Raw genomic sequence first — 19,229 nt, 5'->3', positions numbered from 1 at the left:
GAGGGAGACAGGAAAGGCCACGTTAGACAAATTTACAGTGCCCTGGACTGATCGACCTACATTACATGTGAGAAGACATTGGCTGCATTTTCAGAAAAAGCTTCACTTAAACACTGTCAGCAAAATGACTTCAACTGTCCTTTGAGAACTACAGAGGAGGGGAGATTAATGACATCAGATTTTCATCAGCCTTTTCAAGTGTAATCTAGTGTTTGCGTCCAGATGGGTGGGAGTCGTACTTGCACTTCAGCATTAAAGGATACTGAATTGCTTGATGCCTCAAAGTCTCCTTCGGTTATGCTCGTCTGTGGCTGTATACTTGAAGCAGAGGCTGCTTGTTTTGTTAATGGCTTTGTCAAGAATAGCAACAGGGAAACAGATGAAGTAAGAGTTGAGCAAAAAATAGCATTAATATGTATAAAAAAATACACTCAAGCAAGAGAAGTGGTTTGTTTTTTGAGTGTCACTGTGTCTCCCATTGTAATTATGCCATTCCTGTGTAAATGACTGTCTGAAATCTTTGTGGCACAGTTTCAACAAGGTCTTGGAAACATTCCTCAGTGATTTTGAACCATATTGACATGATAGCATCAGAAAATTACTCAAGATTTGTTGGCTGCTCGTTCAAAATATGAATCCACAATATCCCAAAGGTGCTTTGTCATTCTGTTAGATTGAGATCTGGTGGCTGTGGAGACCATCTGAGTACAGTGTGATGTTGAAGGAAAGCACTTTGAGATGATTTGAGCTTTGTGACGTTACGTATTGTCTTGCAGCCATCAGAAGATGGGCACACTATGGTGATACTCAGGTAGACTCAGTTGGTACTAGGGAGCTCTAAGTATGCCAAAAAATATTCTCCACACTATTACACCATTGGGAGGACGAGCCAAAATGGCAAAATGGGCCATGCTTTTATGTTGTTTACCACAAATTCTGAGGACAGGTCTCAGGGTAACTGGTCTTCTGCTAATGTAGCCCATCTACTTCAGGGTTTGATGTATTGTTAATCCAGATGTGTTAGCCCTGAGAACTGGCGCTCACTGCATATTTTCACTGTTTCACACAATTCCAGATAGGTTGTGTAAGAAATTCCCGGTAGATCAGCAGTTTCGGAAACATTCAGTCTAGTAAGCAATTATGTCACATTTACAGCTGCTTAAATCAGCGTCTTGATGATGCCTACGTGCCTAAAAACGCTGGGTTGCTGACTTGTGATTGGCTGATTAGATAATTGCATTAACACGTGGGTCAACAGGTGTACCTAATGAAGTGGCCAGCTAGTGTACATCATTTCAGGTTTTAGCATTTGCACTGTTTTACTATATACACCATAAACCACAAAAACCCACAAACTTTTGTGGGTTAACATTCAGGTAGTAAATGCAAAATAAGTGAACATCAATAAAAATGTTTAAACATTAAACAGTTGTATTGACATCAGTACTATTGCTTCCAGGCCTTTTATTACTTCACATTGAATCAAACTTTGTTAATAAGCACACAGTGTGTGTTACATGTAAGGGAAAAGAAGAGAAAGGCTTCAGTTAAAACCAAAGTCATAATTATGTAAAGGTAGCTCCCAAACGGGCATTCCCACCTCGTTGTCCATGAGAGAAAAATGCTGACAGCTGCACCTTCTGTTTATTGACGCTACATTTGGACAAATGAATCATCCTGCTTTTACCTGCATCTACATGTGTGCTTGGAAGTGCTTTGGCAGACACCTAGTTAGACAGGTGGCTGGGAGTGTCATATGTCAGTGACTGTCTAGTTCTCCTCACAGAGGTGATAAAGTGCAACCCAACACGTCGTCACCATGGTTCCCATGAACACAGTCCCATCCCTTCCCCCTCTCAGTGTGATTTACATCTTCATAGTATCCTGTAATGACTGGTTTTCTTATACACCAGCCCCAAGAGCACCTGAAAATCCCTGCTGCACAAGCTGTAGATATCTCAGATCCATTAATGAGCTGACTTTCAGTAGGCTTCATGAGTACAAAAATAATAACAATTAAAGTTAATGTGCTTATAAAATAAAGTGAAAGATTATTGGCTGCCTGATTTGCCTTTTCCAGCAGCCCTATTAATCAATAGACATGTATGTTCTTAACACAAAAACCAATAAAAAGCAGCTATAAACACTTTAGGCCATTTGAGTACTATTTGTCATCAACTTCAGAAATCATTTGAATTAAAGTAAGAAGTTATGTTGTTACTTGGAAGGTATGGAATGACAGAATAATTGTATCATCTGCACAGTACCTGACCAAAAAAAAAAAGCATCCAGGAAAACCCAGACTTAATTTTGTTACACTGCTCATAACGACTGCACAGTTTATGGGGAGCAGATGGTAATATTGTTTGGTGTTGATGTCCTTTGTGGTATTCCCAGCAGCTCGTTCAAATATTCAAATCAAGTGCTTTTCAAAGGCAATGATCAATGCTGCCAGCTCTCCCTGTTATAAGAAAAAAAAAAAGTGCCACAGGGCCACAGACTGACAGCAGACTTTGACAACACGTGCACTGCCAAGCATTTATTCCATTTTGGAAACGTGTTGCCATGCCACCCAAACATTTCCAGATCTACATGTGATGCAACCAAGCATGTGTTTTAGAGAAAATGAGAGAGATGAAAGTGGGAGAAGGGCATTTTACTCAGTGGAAAGACGTGTGCTGAGTGAGAGGAAACACATGCTCCTTTTTTCCTTTTTTTTTTTTTTTTTTTTGCAAAAGGGTAGTACACACAGGAGACTGGCTGTTGACTTGCTGTATACACAATGATGACTGAATACCAAACAATGGGAGACTGAAATAGGCATGTTTTTGCAGCGGCTAGTCCTCCTCCATCCATCACACCGGTTACATCTGGGTCAGCGAGTGCTGCCTGGATTGACTTTCCCCCTGCTGTACATCCAGAATGGCTGCCTCTCATGAATCAAGACAAAATATTAGCCATGTGCTGGAAATTTAAGTCAGTGAATATCTGGAGAAAATGTGCTTTAGTCTGTCTGTCAACAAGCAATAAATACGTCCTTGCCCTTTCACAACAGCTCAGTTTATATGTGGCAACAACATTTTCTACGAAACTGTAACACACTGTGCATAGAGTTAAATCCCTAGATCATGCAAAAGCACTGCACACAGATTTGTCATTACTGTATGAAAGTCTTGATTTATAATCTGGCTTCAGGTCCTCAGAGGACGCTGCCCTGTCAGTTTGACTCGCTGATGTTTGTTTTGCATCTCCAGTTGGCAAAATGACTGACCAGAGCAGACAGGGTTGACTCAGGACTTGCCACTTGGTCTGCAATCAAACTGAAATCAGCGATTACTCAGGGGTGACTATGAGAAACAGCTTCGGGAGCAAGAAGACAGTCAACACAGCTGCTGCTTGGCTATTCACCTTTGACCATGGGCATAAATGTAGATAGCAGTGGATGATAGCACGGAGGTGTCATGCTCACACTGCCTGAACTTTTGTAACCGCCACCTGCTGTGATATTGGATGTAAAACGACCCCCTGGGTTTGAAAACATCTTTACTGTACACATTTGTAAGGCAATATTATAGTTTATAGTACATAGTAGTCCCTGCGTAATAAAGTGTATGGTTAGGAGTGGCCTTGAGTCCTTACATAGTTAAGCTGCAGTAGGCCTAAGCTGCTGGGGGATTCCCATGATGGTGTTTCTTCTTCACTCACGTTTTCTCACTCTCTACGTGTTTATACACCCCTTTAGATTTAATCGTTAGTTATTATTAATCTGTAGCTTTCTTCCACAGCTTGTCTTTCTTTTCTTCCTGTTAAAAGAGTTTTTCATTCCCACTATCGCCAACTGCTTGCTCAAAGGTGATCGTCTGATTGTTTTGGTTTTCTCTGTATTACTGTGGGGCCTTTACCTTACAATAAAAAGCACCTTGAGGAGACTGCTGTTATGATGTGTCACTTTATAAGTATAATTGAACTGAACCAAACTGAATTAAAAATATCATAGTGCAAATGTTTAAATGGGAAGTAAAAATATGAGAGAGACAGAGAGAAAAAGATGTCACTGCATTTGTGCAATATTACACAAATGTTTGTTTGATATTGTTTTTATAATATATAATTATATATACTGACTGGCTATATATAATTATATATATATATATATATATATATATATATATATATATATATATATATATAATTACTGGCTTACTACACATTTATCCAGCCAACTGTTATAAGCTATTTATCAAGCTGTATCCTCTCACACATCTAGTACATCAGTTACTTCAACTGGCATGGTGACCTTGAAATGGATAAACTACTGCATATATTATGCAGTACAACACCTAAATGGCTTTGCATTAGTCAAATGTATGTGCAGTAGGTGTTTTTAGTTTGACCAGACGTTCATGATAGGTAACTTTATTTTATAAGGGGCTGGAAAATAGTGAGTTACAAATAGTATGTCTTTTTTTCTTCACATGAACAACAAGAGAGGGACAAACACACACTGGGCACTTCATTAGGCACACCTGTTGGGCTAAATGTTAACACAAATCTTTGATCTGACAGTCAGCCATGACAGAAACTCAATGCCCTTAGACGTCGAGTTGATTTGCTGAGGTTCAAATTGAGTATCAGCATGAGGAAGAAAGGTGGTTTAAGTTATTGGTGGTTGCTGGTGCCAGACAGGCTGCTGTGAGTATTTTCAGAAGCTGCTGCTCCACTGGGATTTCCCCAAATGACTAGCATTCTATTATTTACAGAGAGTAGTGTAAAAATTAGAAAATTAGAAAAGCGACAGTTCTCTCGGAGAAAATGCAGTGTTGATGCCAGAGGTCAGTGGAGAATACCTAGACTATGTAAGTAGAAACCCATCGCTGACATGCTGAACCCTAAAGCAGCAGAAGACCACACCGGGTGCCACTTCTATCAGTTAAGAAACAGGAAACTCAAGCTACAGTTTGCACAGGCTCACCTTAATTGGATAACTGAAGATTGGAAAAACATTAACTGGTCTGGTTCAACCCATAATTGGCAAGGTGTATCTATTAAAGCGACTTGTAAGTGTATGTCCAATTTAGTGAAGTAATAATGAAGGATTCACTGACCATTTTATATCAGCAGAATAACAACCAGTATGGCTTCGTGGTTGTCTTCAATGCTTGTCACCAGTTTTCTGCTACCATTTGTCATTATTTTTTTTATATAGTTAGCAAGTAACACTAGAAGATAATTTACAGTTCTTACTCCCACCTACCATATTCTTGTTGGTGTTATTTAAATGGAAATCTGTTTGAATTGCAAAAGAAATGAGGTATGTGCATGGTACTGCAAACAGTTTATGAAGCATGCAGTCCTTATCCTGGCTGAGGTTATTCATCTTTCTCAAATCTCTACAATACATCTAAAAACATGAAATCAGCCCCAGTGGTCACAACTGAAAAAATACAACCAAAACCTCAAAGATACGATATCTCAAATGATTCCAGGCGTGCAAAAAGTAGAAATGCTGAAATGTGTTTTTTTTTTTTTTTAGCACTGTAGCACTTGTAACAAGTGTCAAGCCTTTGCAAATTTGCTTCAATAAGAATTAAAAACATGCAGTCCAAAATATGACTAAAACAAAATGAATTGAAACCAGGCTTGAAATATGTTGTGTTTTAAGAAGTGTGTTGTGTAGATACGAGAATAATAAGTTTGCTGTCTATCAGATCTACTCTACCAACCTACAGCTGGGCGCTGTGGGTGTGTCCAGGAAAGGCGCCTGCATTGGCGTCTATAAACACAGGCAGACGAGTAGGCAGCAGTCGCCGATGTTATCACAGGAGACATTAGCTGCTGGGCAGACAGCAAATGAACATAAGAATGCTAATTAGGTTCAAATTAAGTCCCTGGATAAGCTGATTCGTGGGTTTCTGCCTGATGAACAAACACACCTATTTGACACTTGATTGTGTCAGTAGATTAAAAGGATGTAGTAACAAAATATGCTTGATCTTCTTAGTCATTTTTAGTCTTAAAATCAAATACGCAATTTAAGAGTTTTACAGTCAAACAATGCCAAACAGACTTGTCAAAATGGCACGAAAACGCTTTCAATTATACAAACCCAAAGTCATTACTGCTTTCTTGAAATTGAAAATAATTCTTTCATTAAAGAAGTTTCCCTGGGATTGTTTCTCAGGAAGTCTTCAATTAGTCCACTCATCCTTTGACAAGTAAATGTTAACATTTCTTAGACTGAAAATACTTTCAGCCCCTTTATTAGGATGAAGATTTCGTGTATTTTCCAGCTCATAGCAGCTGCATGTTTGGCTTGCACAAAAAACTTAAAACATTAATTAATTAATGAAGACACGCTGTTGTCACAGCTACTTAAGTCATCGTCAGACATATGCATGCACGCTTGACTTTGCTTAGGACACAGTGTATGATGAAGTTAATATTGCAAAACTGGTTTGTTAAGGGAGTTATTTGGCAATGTTCTTTCTTTGAACCACCTCTTTGCTTTTCCTGTAAAGCAATTATAATAATTCCCATATTTCAATTCGCAAAGTGCTCATTAAGGAGCTATGCCTGTTTGATGAATGGATTGAGTTTGATCAATGTTTTCATTTCTTTTCAAGCAAAATCTACGGGGAGGAGGAACAAACAGGATTCTGTGAGTGTGGGAGAAGATATTCTAGATGTGGCTGTTTTCAGTCTTTTCGGGTTCCCACCAAGCACTGACTGATTTCTAATCTGTGCGAACCAGCGTTGCTGCTTTGGTGCGAGTTTGTGTCAAGGATAGATACAGATAGTTTTGTTTGATCTCGGTGGGAAGAGAGAAAATTAGCGTGCGTAGAAAATCCCTAGTAAAGCACTGGCAGCTTGCCAATATCTTAGAAGTAGTGCATCGTGTGTTGCACTCTTTGTACGTCTCATTTTATCTGAGCAAAGATTTCAAGGTTAGAATGAATACATTCTTCCTTTTGCCTGTCTGCTTTGAAGAGAGGGAAAGGTTACACCTGTAACCGACACAAGGAGTGACAAAGGGAGGTTTTGCTGCGTGTATACACTCATCTGTCTGCAGCTCTCTGTTGGAAAGCTTTGACTTTCTTTATACTTGACTGTCGAGTCTGTCTCCTCATGTTTTCACTTCCCCTTACATCTTTGGTCTCTGTGTTGCACAAAGTAAACCAAACAAGCCGCCCATAAAAGCTCTACGGGGTGATCAAGAGCAAACTGTAGGTGTATTTGTAATGGCAAATGCTCCATGATAGATATAAATGAAACACAGAGGACAATGGAGCTCCAGGGTTAGTGTAGTGTCTGTTTTTTCTGCCTCCCTATAGGTTTGCATGACTGTGACAAAAGAGAAAGGTCTCTTCCCATGTTTGCACAGTGAGTGCTTTCCGAGTGTGCACCATGCTTCTGTACTTTTCTCTGCACAGTCTATGTATGCCTTTTAGCAATTAAAGAATGCGGTTGCCTGTGTAGGAGTAAGTCGCTGTTTGTGTATCGTACTGAGTGAGTCAGTTGATGCCCTTAATGTTTGTCTGAGATTTGGATGTTTCCTTTTATTTGGGCTCTTTTTACTGACTCCCTTCCTTTTGCATGCACTCATAATCAGTAAGATGAAGGGACGGGAGGGAGTGTTGGAGGAAGGAGTTGAGATATGGGGTTCCCATATCCTTTTTTTCCCCTACTCTTCCTCTTTATTCTCAATCTCTGCACTCCATCATGGAGCTGTGCGAGCCCTCCTCTATGGTGCACGTGGCAGCTCTTTCCCAAGAATAGGGAGCAGAGTCCATTCCAAGAGAGGAAGTTAAACTGTCACTGATGCTCCAATTTAAGCTTCCTGTTAAGATTTACAGTTGTAGCATGGCCCACTCTTTTACACACGGATCCTCATGCTGCTACAAAGAGTGACACGCACCCCCCCCACACACACACACACACACACACGCACGCACAGACATAGATATTTGTGCACACCCATGCATAAGCACTGACATGCATGCATACCACAGGCGTACAGTCCGAGTGCACACTGTGCACACTTCTCTCTGTGAGAAAAGAAGAAACATGATGGGGAGATAATGAGTTGTGAAGGGGAGAGTTGTTTAAAGTACTGGACCAAGAATGCAGCAATAACACATGCGGCCAAGTTTAAAAACTTGTCCTCTACAAATATACAGTGTTACAAGCCAAACTGTTGTTTTTCACAATGCTTGCAAGTGTGAGAAAGCCAGTCAGGCCACAAACATTTTTCATTCTTTGTCTCTCATCGAACACTGGATATTTTGTCACCTGAGGTAAATACGAGTAAAATTCACTACAATGTAGTCTATAAAGACCTTGTAAGAAGCTAGGATTTGGAAAACCCCATAGCATGCTGTTCATTTTCCCTCCCCTGCACTCGCCAGCCCACTCCACCCGGCTATTATGGCGGAGTTGCTCTCCAGGGACCCCCAACACAGACGGTAGTTTGGAAACCCCAAGCATGCAGACCGCGTGCATTTCAGTGAGGAGAAAAGGGGAAGGAAGGACAAAGAGAAGGAGAGAGCAGCTTTGTTCCTGGCTGCATCTTCCTGCGTCTGTGATTTCCATCCCGTGTGAATGTAAACAAACAAAGACATGAAAGAAGAAAACATGGCCAGCATGAAGAAAAGAAATGATTTAGAAAAGGATCAGAGGAGACTAACAAAACAGTCCAGAGGAAAAACATGTCTTGGCAAGAGGCGTGAGATATAAGTCACCAGCTCATTTAATGGTGCCACTGCCAGACACTGAGACAAAAAACACATGCGGGCAACAAACTTTGGCTCCTAGACACATTGGCACAGAGAGAAGTTACCAAGAAGCCCATGACAAACCTCTGACACTGTCTAAACTCTAGATACCCAGACAATTTGCATGTTTATGCACACTATATCACTTATACTTTACAAGCTTAAATGGTTGTAAAATATATTTTGTATTTCATTGTATACTGTCTCCTTTTCCAAGACAATATCAATTTTTCATGAATTTCGCTTTTCAAAGTGGAAGCCTGGGTGCAGGTTGCCTGTCTCTTCACACAAAACCACAAGGGCAAACATGATGACACTAGACAAAGTGGTTGTGCAAAAGAAGAGGAAGAACTGTTTGCTTTTTGGCTTTAAAAATAAAATGACATTGGCCTTGCAGGGATCTGTAAATGCCATTCCAGTTCAGAGAGCACATCATCCACCAACAAGATCAATGGCCTTTCAAGCAAATTTAAAGGAAATGATCTGGATTTGCTCCAAAATCTAATGGGTTCTTCTGTGACTGTACTCCCCCTCGGTTTGATTTTTTCATACATCTTGGAGTGAGTTGCACAAGTAAGTCAGCTCTTGCACTGCTGACAAGCAAACAAACAGATAAATGCCCCTGAAAAGAGTAAATGTTTCTTAAAGCCTGTCTTCAGGCAATACTTGATTATGGAGTTTTCATAACTTAGGATAGCCACATGATTTGAAATCAACATTACACTGACATAAAAATTGCAGTGAAATATGTATATGAGTACACTGTTAACAGGTAAAGTTCCTGTCAGCTAACAACAAACTGTTATGTAACATATGCAAAGCAAAATAGTTCAACATGAAGGTATGTGTTCATGGGTGGATCCGTGCAGAGAACTGAATGTCAAGGACTGATTGATTGGGTGTCAAAAGAGGAGGTGGAAGGAGCTTTATGAGATTTTAGCCCCAGTTTCTGTTTTCAGTATTAGTCACTGTGGGCCTTTCTTTCTTCCCCACTAACCTGTCTCCTTTTCCTTCTGTTTTCTTCCCTCTCTCACATGTAACGTTTGAGTGTTCCAAGCTGTACAATTTTGTTTCTGCATTAAACTAAACATAGCCCCTGTCAAGCGAAATTATCAGTATATCTTTTCCTCTTCTCTAATTTCCTCTGCAGGGGAAGACTGGTAAACATATACTCACTGGTTTAAGCCCATATGGAGCCATCTACATGGATCTGGGTGGACTCAAAGACTTGGAAAGTCTCCTTGCAGAAAGAAGGGAGGTTTCATTTAAGACAATTTCCTTCTTTTCTTTCATTTTCTTCACTCCATTTTATCTTCCCCCTGTGCATAGCATAGACGTTATAGTGGTGTTTCCAGCTGCCAAAATCAGCCGCAAAGTGCTTTAAAATCTGTGTCATATGTTTCGTCTCTCCTTTGCTCTCCCCACGGCCTCACCACTTAAAATACTGTGGCCGCACTGACAGAAAGACAGAACACACTGGGTGTTCATCTCATTTTTTTGTTTAGACATATTAGCACATAAACACTGTTGAGCTTCTTTTGGATCTTTACACACCTGTAATTTAGCCATCTAAATATTTGCTAAAAGCTTCCTCTAATTCAGAAAATTTAAGGTTCAGGACATTAGGAAAAAACATCCACCCATGTATAATATTTCGGAGCCAGTCATTTTGGCAAGCAATCTTTTAAGGATGTAACCCATAAGAACTGGATTTGATATACTGTACATTGATGTCCTCACACAGGAAGTAAGAATAACTGAAGTACTGTGTTTCAAGGCTTTAAGCGTATCTAATATAAGAAAGGAATGCAAGATAGCTGATGTTTTTGGAGCACAAATGGCAGATGAATAAGCTGAAAATAAGTTTGAAAAGATTTTTGGCTATCTGTATTAACTGTTTTTTTTATTAAATGTTTGCCTTGATTATCTCTTTTATGAAATATCTGCCTTTTGTAGTGGCAACTGATGCGCTATAGGCCTGTTGTTATTCTTGTGAATGCAAGACAGGTGGCATTAAACAAGTACAACCAAGTTGTGATAGAAATGCTAAAAACTGTAGTTCACCAAATGGTCCTTTAGGCAGCCTCCAAACAGAGAGCCAATCCCCATAGACTACCATGTTAAATTAACCAACTTTACTGCTTCAAAAAGGATATTAACCTATTAGCCTGGATTAAGATCTTTTTAGCCTTTTGAATCTTTTGAATGGCTTGTCAGGTGTCCCAAAACAAGCAACTGGAGTTGATACAGTAAATGTCTGCTAAGCCTCATCCACCAGTCATTAAACTAGACTTCGACACTGTGTAGACACTTTGGTGCTCATAATTTTTAACGGATTTTCTCACTAATACTATAACTTTCTAATTTGGTTACCCCATTGATGTTCCTGGTAACTAATTTGCTTATCATTTGAATTTGATTTTTTTAAATAATGTAAAATAAAGAAAACCCTCAGAAAACACTGACCGACATGAGTCACTGAACCAAAACTCAAACATATCTATTCAGTTATGTGTCTTGGTATGTGGTTATTTTTATTAACAGACAGCTAAAGAAGTTTCTTGGTGAGCAAATATAATTACTTAATTTATATTTTACTGAAGATGTCAAGCTTAGTCACACTCTCTGCAGACCAGTTGATCTCAACACCAGCCCACATCAGCTGACACCTTACCTGATAGCTCTCTATGTATTTGGTTTGCACATCTCATATAAGGGGTTCTTTTTAAGTTTATTTACTCTGTCTCCATTTGCTGTACACATGCAAGCTACTTTGCAACCACCTCTGCTGCTGCTTTCTTCTCCTGTGACTTTCCATGTAAGCATGTGGAAGGAGAGGTAGGTGTGATCTCTAGAGAGATGTTGGCATTATAATTATTGCAGAGGAAAATGAGAAATTTCATTATGACTGTTGGAGTTGACGGGCACAGCATGCTAAGCAAACTAACAGATTGTTACAGCTGGTAGCTTACCATTTCATCCAATCGCTTCTGGCTTCAGAAAAGCACGACATCAAACTGCCAAACTGCTAAACTGCCAAAATGCCAGAAATTGAGTTCAAAACATTAGCTCAAAGGTTGGTCACAGTGGTTACTTATCTTTATATACAGTCTTTGATTTATCCCCCAAAAATCTGCTTACTGCACAAGAAACAAGCAAATCAGCTGAAAGAACACTCTGTCTACTTAAACGCTCTGCCGAGTTGAGATCATCAAAGAAGTTGGAATAATTTTCTCTGGGTTCATCACAACAACTGAGATCTTTCACATGATCGCTCAGTTCTTCATTTACTTCATTAAGCCCATAGATGATACATGTATTGATTAAAAACCGTGGCTTACGGGGGTTGGGAAGCTCATCTGTAACTGGAAGGTTGCCGGTTTGATCCCCCTGCTCTCTCTGTCCTGGTCGTTGTGTCCTTGGGCAAGACACTTTACCCTACCGCCTACTGGTGTTGGCCAGAGAGGCCGATGATGCGATATGGCAGCCTCGCTTCTGTCAGTCTGCCCCAGGGCAGCTGTGGCTACAACTGTAGCTGCCTCCACCAGTGTGTGAATGTGAGAGTGAATGAATAGTGGTATTGTAAAGCGCTTTGGGTGCCTAGAAAAGCGCTATATAAATGCAATCCATTAAAAAAAAAAAGATTTTTCAGAATAAACAAAGTAACCGAATAAACAAACAAACACTGTGGCTTATTCTGTTTTCTTTGTCTGCTTCTATCTTTGACTGGAATAACTCCAAGCTTGTGGCACTGCCGGTTTTTCCAAGTAGATGACTCTTTCTGTCCCTTTTATTTTGCCTGTAAACCTGTTGCAAACACTGCCCTGTGTGTTTTACTTGGAATTACTTGAACACCGTGTCGTTATTGGCATTGGGCCTGTTGGATCCCTGAAGGTGTTGGTCCAACAGCAAATGTCAGTGAAGGAAAAGCACTCGGTGGTTATATGGAAATTGTGGCTTTATAAGAGAGGGAGTGATCTGACATGCAAAACAAACACCACTCTTCCTTCTTTTGTGAAACACTGAAGGGAGAATTCCCTGCATGGTGCTATCTTTAAACTGTCAGAGGGTGGTTCAACACTACATCGGCACAGGATTTTTTTTCTGATAAATGCAGTGCCGATGATGCAGGTTGATCAAACAGCTGTGGTACTGTAAACTTCTCAGAGGAGTCGTCTCTTCCTCTTCTACTGACTGGTGTAAGGTTTCTGCTCTCCATCTGTCTGCCTGCAGACCCCACAACGCGCCCCCCCCATGGCTGATAAAAATCAACAGGCACAGGTTAATGGGTCTTTCTGTTTTCAGTTTTTGTGTTTAATAACCGAAAAGCATGATCTACTGGACTGGGTCATCATTAAGCATTGGGTCATCATTTATTTGTGTGATCAGGTTTGCAGCATTTTAGAGAATAGAGCATAGCACTGTACACTTTCGAATCTATACTGTTACTTCTGTCGGCTGTCATATCATCAATAAACACTAGTGATCTGATCCTACGTGCAGTTATAACACCCAATGCCATAACATTGCCTTCACAATGTTGGACAGATAATGTGGTATGTGTCAGATCTCATTCTTCCCATCATACTGGTACAAGTGCATCTCCGCTTAATCTGTACAAAGAATTTTTTTTTCAAAGATGCCATTATTTGTAATTACAGTGAAAACCTATAAAATATAAATTCAACCTTAGATCTTATGCCTGTTTCATTTCTCATGAAATAAAAAGGGACCAAGCTTTGTCTGGCTGTGAAACTGCTTGTGGGAACTAAGTATTGAAACTGCTGCAATTTCTAAACAGTTAATGCAAAGATTTTTGTAAAACCTCTTGAATTACAGCTGCAAGTCTGCACTTCAATCACATCATGAGTGTTTGATTAAAAAACACCATAAAAGTTGTGTTTTTGTCCCAAAAATTATGGAGCTAACTGTAACTATTTTAGAATAACCTGATTTAATTATTACTTCCTTGTGATGGTGGTCAAGATGTAAGATTTGTCTAATGGTTAAATTAGTTACTTTTTAAATTTTACATTACTTTTACTGAATCATTTTGTGTTGGAATGTTTTTGCTGGTGCTCTCTATATAGTGATTACAAAACATCTGTGTTTGTAATTACCCATCAGGTTAGATATTATCCAGCATATCATGGATTGGTTACTTAATGGTTGTTTAGTTTTACTATATAGTGAAGCTGTTCCTTCCAATATGATAATCCTTCTTGATTTATCATTGTGACTTTAAAGGATGAAACTATAGCCAGCAGCAGGTGAGCTTAGCATTGCACATAGACTGAAAGCTGCAGGAGACTGATGGCACGGTTCTGTATAACAGTACATGACGCTCACTTTATTATTTTATCCATACAAGAAGCAAAGTGCCAAAATTGCAGCGTACAGTTTTATTGGGAGTTATCTAGCAGACTATTTCCTGGCTGGAACCATGTGCTAGGCAACCAAATGAGACTCAAGGAAGTTACTGTTCAGAGCCAAGAATCTGTCAGCATATGACGTCCTTTAAATGGGCAACTTGTTATTTTCATACTTAATGGGTTTAACGTGAACCAATGAGATATAACTGGTTAATAGGTAAGCTTTGAGGATGCTGGTAGCTACCAACAGAGCTACAGTTGGTGGCCTTTTGCCCCTGTGTTTCCAGTCTGTATGTTAAACTAAGCTAACCTGCTGCTGGCTGTAGCCTGACCACCCTCATCTATACCTCCACCAATGCAAATCTCAAAATGTCCAACTTCCTTGAATTTATATAAACTTGAATATAATTTAAAGGGTGTAATTGTGTCCTTACAAATGAATATACAGTGTAAAAATAGGGAAGTGTTTACTTCAATTCCGGGGGGGGGGTTATCTATAATTCAGGAAGTGCGTGTGTAATGAAGGAAGCCTAACTAAAAGATAAACACACCACACCTCATACTGTCTTGTCCTGTCAGATCCTGTCTCACTCTGCCTGACTTTCTGTTGCTGCTGCCATCGCTGCTACCTCTGGGTCGGTAGAATCGGCAGCTGCATGCGCATAGCTTCTTAAACTCCTACAAGGCTTCAGGTTTAGCGTGAGGACGTCAGAGGCAGCACTCTCAGAAGAGAACGCTATCAGTGTGGGCAAAGTTGAAGAAGAGAAAACGTGAAGAAAAATGAAACTAGGTGTGTTCGCTACACCCCAACTTATCTCAGTTTCAAGGGAACAGCTTGTACTTATATGAGAAAGATCCACCAACTGACACTCCTTAAGCATACTCATACTCAAAACCACATCATATCGCGATTTCATGAAAATCTTTTCATTCATGAAGCAAGCACTAGGCCAGACTTACCTGTCACTCCCTCATGTAGGCAAAAAAGATAATAACGTAAAAAGATTCAATCAAAAAAGAAAGTGAGAGAGCAGAGCACCGTGTGTTTATTTTATCAGCCCGCCATGGCACAGCCAGAACACAAGGCCTCGTTTTTGCCACACAATACTCCTTTACAGGTTATTTCTGTTGCTCTGGCAGTGAAGAAGGATGAAAGACTGGCCACAAAGGAAAGAATGTGGTTCCTGTTGTGGTCTTAGGGGGTCATGAGCTCGAGTAGTTGTGGGGGTGGGTGTCTGGCTTTTCACATTAGGTGGCCCCTGGGGTGCATGAGTCAAGGTCTGCTATGGGAAGAGGGTGAACTGAGGGAAAAGTAGGTGTTTATAGGCCGGAGTTGGAGGGGTCAAAGGTATGAGTTGCGCGATGGGAAAACATGGTGCAATGGGTGCCTCCTTGGTTTTAATGCTGCCAAAGATAAGAGTGTTTCATCAAGGAATGAAGACGGTCAGGCTTGGCACTGACTCACGATAGTGAAGTGGAGTGTGCTACGGTGTCTTTTTTGTGCTTTGGCAGCCCTGACAAATCCCCTGAAGGGATGTCTCGGCCTCTGCTAGTACGACAAAACAAATACTGACAGAGTAGATATGTAAATTCCTGTAGTAACTCTGTGTACACCTCTTGTGTTCGGGTGTTGCAGATGTGAATGTGTGCTTGTTCAAGAGAAAGATTATGTCGTGACAGTAAAAGATCCTGCTTCCATGTATGCATGTTTGTGTTGCGCTTATTTTTTCAGGTTGTGTGCACATGCTCCGTTTTTGGCAGACTCTCGTAACTGCCATCGAGAAACGCTGTCACAGCATTGAGTTCTGCCGCTGTCTCTCTTTGTGTCTGTCTATGTTTACTAGAGCCACAGGGCTGTCATTATCACACACAAAAAAGCCCTGTCATAAATGAACAGCTGATGAAAGAATGCATAGGCACGCAACTTTTTATTACCTTAAAGATTCTAATCTGAAAGTTGCAGAAGGAGCTGGATCGACTCCAGACAAAGCAGAAGAAACAGTTCGGACAAAATTAAAATCAAGAAAGACATAAAAATGATCTTTTGTGATAAGAAGGATGTTGAAAGAAAAAATAAATAAGAAAACACTCATACTTTTTTAGTGTTCAAGACACTGTGACCGCTTGCCTGGAAGACTGGCACAACAATACAAGAAGCCAGTGCTTATCTGGAAGATTTGAGGAGGCAAAAAAAGTCGAGAACTATGAAGCATTTCTCAGTAAACATGGCTGGATTCTTCTTTCAATGATAGATCAAAAGGAATGAAAACAATATTTACAGAGGAGGGCAGCATGTGGGAAATCAAGATGAAGTTCATGCCTGAGTGTAGAGGTTTAGAATCCAGAGGATGTTTATCATCCATTACACTGATGGATTTGAGTGTGTTGTCTAAAGTACACTTGACATACCTGTGGGAGGTATGGGCCCAGATGGCATACCTGTGGGAGGTATTGAAATGTCTAGGACAGAAGTGGAGTGGCAGAGAAGTATGTGAGGGTGGTGCAGGACGTGTATGAGGACTGAGAGTACGTGGAGAGGTGTGGGGTCGGAGTGACAAATGGGTTCAAGGTGAGAGGGGATTATGTTAGGGATCTGCTCTGAGCCCCTTCTTGTTTGCAACGGTAGCGGAGGGGCTGACAGATGAGGTCAGGCAGGAGTCTCTGTGGACTATGATGTTTGCAGATGACACTGTGATCTTCAGTGAGAGTAGGGGGCAGGTGGAAGTGAGCCGGGAGAGAAGAAGTCAATAGATGCAAGTTTAAATATCTGGAGTCGCCAACCAAAGCAATAGACAGTACACAAAAGAGGTGAAGAAGAGAGTTTACGAGACGGTCTTGATTCCTGCTGTGATGCATGGTTTGGAGACTGTGACACTGATAAAAAGACAGGAGGCAGAGCTGAAGATACTCTGATGTCATTTGAGAGTAGACACTATGAGATCAAGTTGAGTGGTTTGGAGACAAAGTTTGAACATGTGCAGGGGAGGGATAGTGGAGATGTTAGGCAAAAGATGTTGACTATGGTCCTGTCAGACAGGATGAAGAGAGGAATAACACAGAGAAGATTTATGGATGTGGTGAAGGACATGCAGAGGGTTGGTGTGACAGAGGATCAGCTGTGGCGACTCCTAAAGGAACAAGGTAGAAGAAGAAGAAGGAGAAAGTCTAGAATACCACTGATGTCAAAGGACACTCTGTGCTTGAAATACCCCAAATACAACATAACAAATTTCTCAGTAGCCAAATTTACGTCTTTCTTGCTGCAAAAGCACTTAATGAAAAGGACATGCACAAGTTAAAATTGCATTACTGTTTTTAATGTAAACAGCACGTCGTTATATTAACACAACTGACTTTAAACAGTTGCCACACTATTAAAAGTTCCAGTGACATTTTATTTGGTATTGCACAGTCACAGAGCTGGTGTGACTCTGGGACAAGATTTCAACACCATCCATGGATTAATTTTATGGATCTGATGTAATTAATAGAACTCCTCTATGCTGTGCACCACAAGGTCAGCTCCAGAGAGATGGTGAAAGATGATGAATCAAAACTTAAGCAGTCATTAGTGGAAGTGATTTATTATGCTATAAATCATATGAATGGGAGCTTTAATCATTGGAATAACCTGTTAGTCGTGCAATTCAGGGAGTATTGTTTTTTTAAATGTTGGTGACAAAGTTTTATGACTGTTCATAACCTCGCTTGTTGTGTCGGCACCAGATGAATGCTGGCACTATCTTGTTCAGCACTCCCTTTGGAGAATCAATAAATCTGAACTTATGCAAGATAAAAAAAAATCCTCCTGAGATAAAGAAAAAATGTGTTGATGTGGTTTTTCTTGTGCAATTATTTAAAGTTTAGTCTGGAAAAATAGACAGATTCTGTTAATGTGACCCCTGACACTGAAATGTAGAAATGTTTGGGAACCTGATTTCTCTGCTTTTAGTTTTTCCTATTGAGTCATGCTTACTATCCACATGAAATATTGTGAGCAAATCCATTTCATAACAAACATAAACACGGATATTATGAACAAAGACAAAGAACTAAATTTGCTGATGTTCTTTAAAGAGACATAATGATCTAAGGCAATGAGATAACAATACAGAAGGATGACATTTAGCACTCGGTGGCCACAGGGCTATCCACTTTTAGGTAGAACTGTGCAACTGCTCATTTCTTAGTACATTTAGGCACACGGTGAAGATAACCTGCTGAAGTACAGACCAAGAAAGCTGATTTCAGTGACTTTCATGGCACGGATCAGCTGGACTGAGTATTTCAGAAACTGCTTTAATATCTTTGTGGTTTACAGGGAACTGAAATAGAGAAAGCATCCAGTGAGCAGCAATTTTGCACATGGCTCCATCCTGTCCTTTATGAGTCATTCAGGGTCCTGGTGGTATAATAGTGTGGGGGATATTTTCTTGGTACACTTTGGGCTCCTTTGTACCAATTGAGCATTGTTTATTGCCACAGCCTACCTGAGTATCGCCATAGCGTACCCATCTTATGAAGACTACTTGCAGAAGGATAATATGCCATGTAACAAAGCACAAACCATCTCAAAATGGTTTCTTAAACATCTCAGTGAATTTTCTGTACACAAACAGCCCCCACCCTTACCACATCTCAGATCAACAGGGCACCTCTGGGATGTGGTGGAACAGGAAATTATGGATGTGCAGCTGTCAAATCTGCAGGAACTGCATGATGTTGTCTTGTCTATATGGACCAAAATGTCAGAGGCCAGATGAATGTTTCCAGTATCTTGCTGAATGTATCCCATGTCAAATTAAAGGAGTTCTGAAAGCTAGGTGTACCTAATAAAGTGGCCATAAGTGCATGCCCACATAATAGATACAGTTAAGAGAAATATAATCATGAAGTAAGAGCATACTGGATTAGAGAAAACCATTACTGGTTAGTAAGTAGCTTTGGTTCTTGGTTTTGAATTGGCAAAATAATGGTAACTAATGTCTTCCTCTGCAAAGGTTAACCCACACACACATCTGCACATAAACACATGCACAGAGTTAGAGTTGGAACATGGAGCAGGACATAAACAGGTTTGGGTTGG

Source organism: Mchenga conophoros, linkage group LG13 (assembly GCF_057382185.1).
Source record: "Mchenga conophoros isolate Kocher_MC1m ecotype Shallow Benthic linkage group LG13, M_conophoros_male_GT1.1, whole genome shotgun sequence".
In the NCBI taxonomy this organism is placed as follows: Eukaryota; Metazoa; Chordata; class Actinopteri; order Cichliformes; family Cichlidae; genus Mchenga; species Mchenga conophoros.
This window is presented reverse-complemented; position numbering follows the sequence as displayed.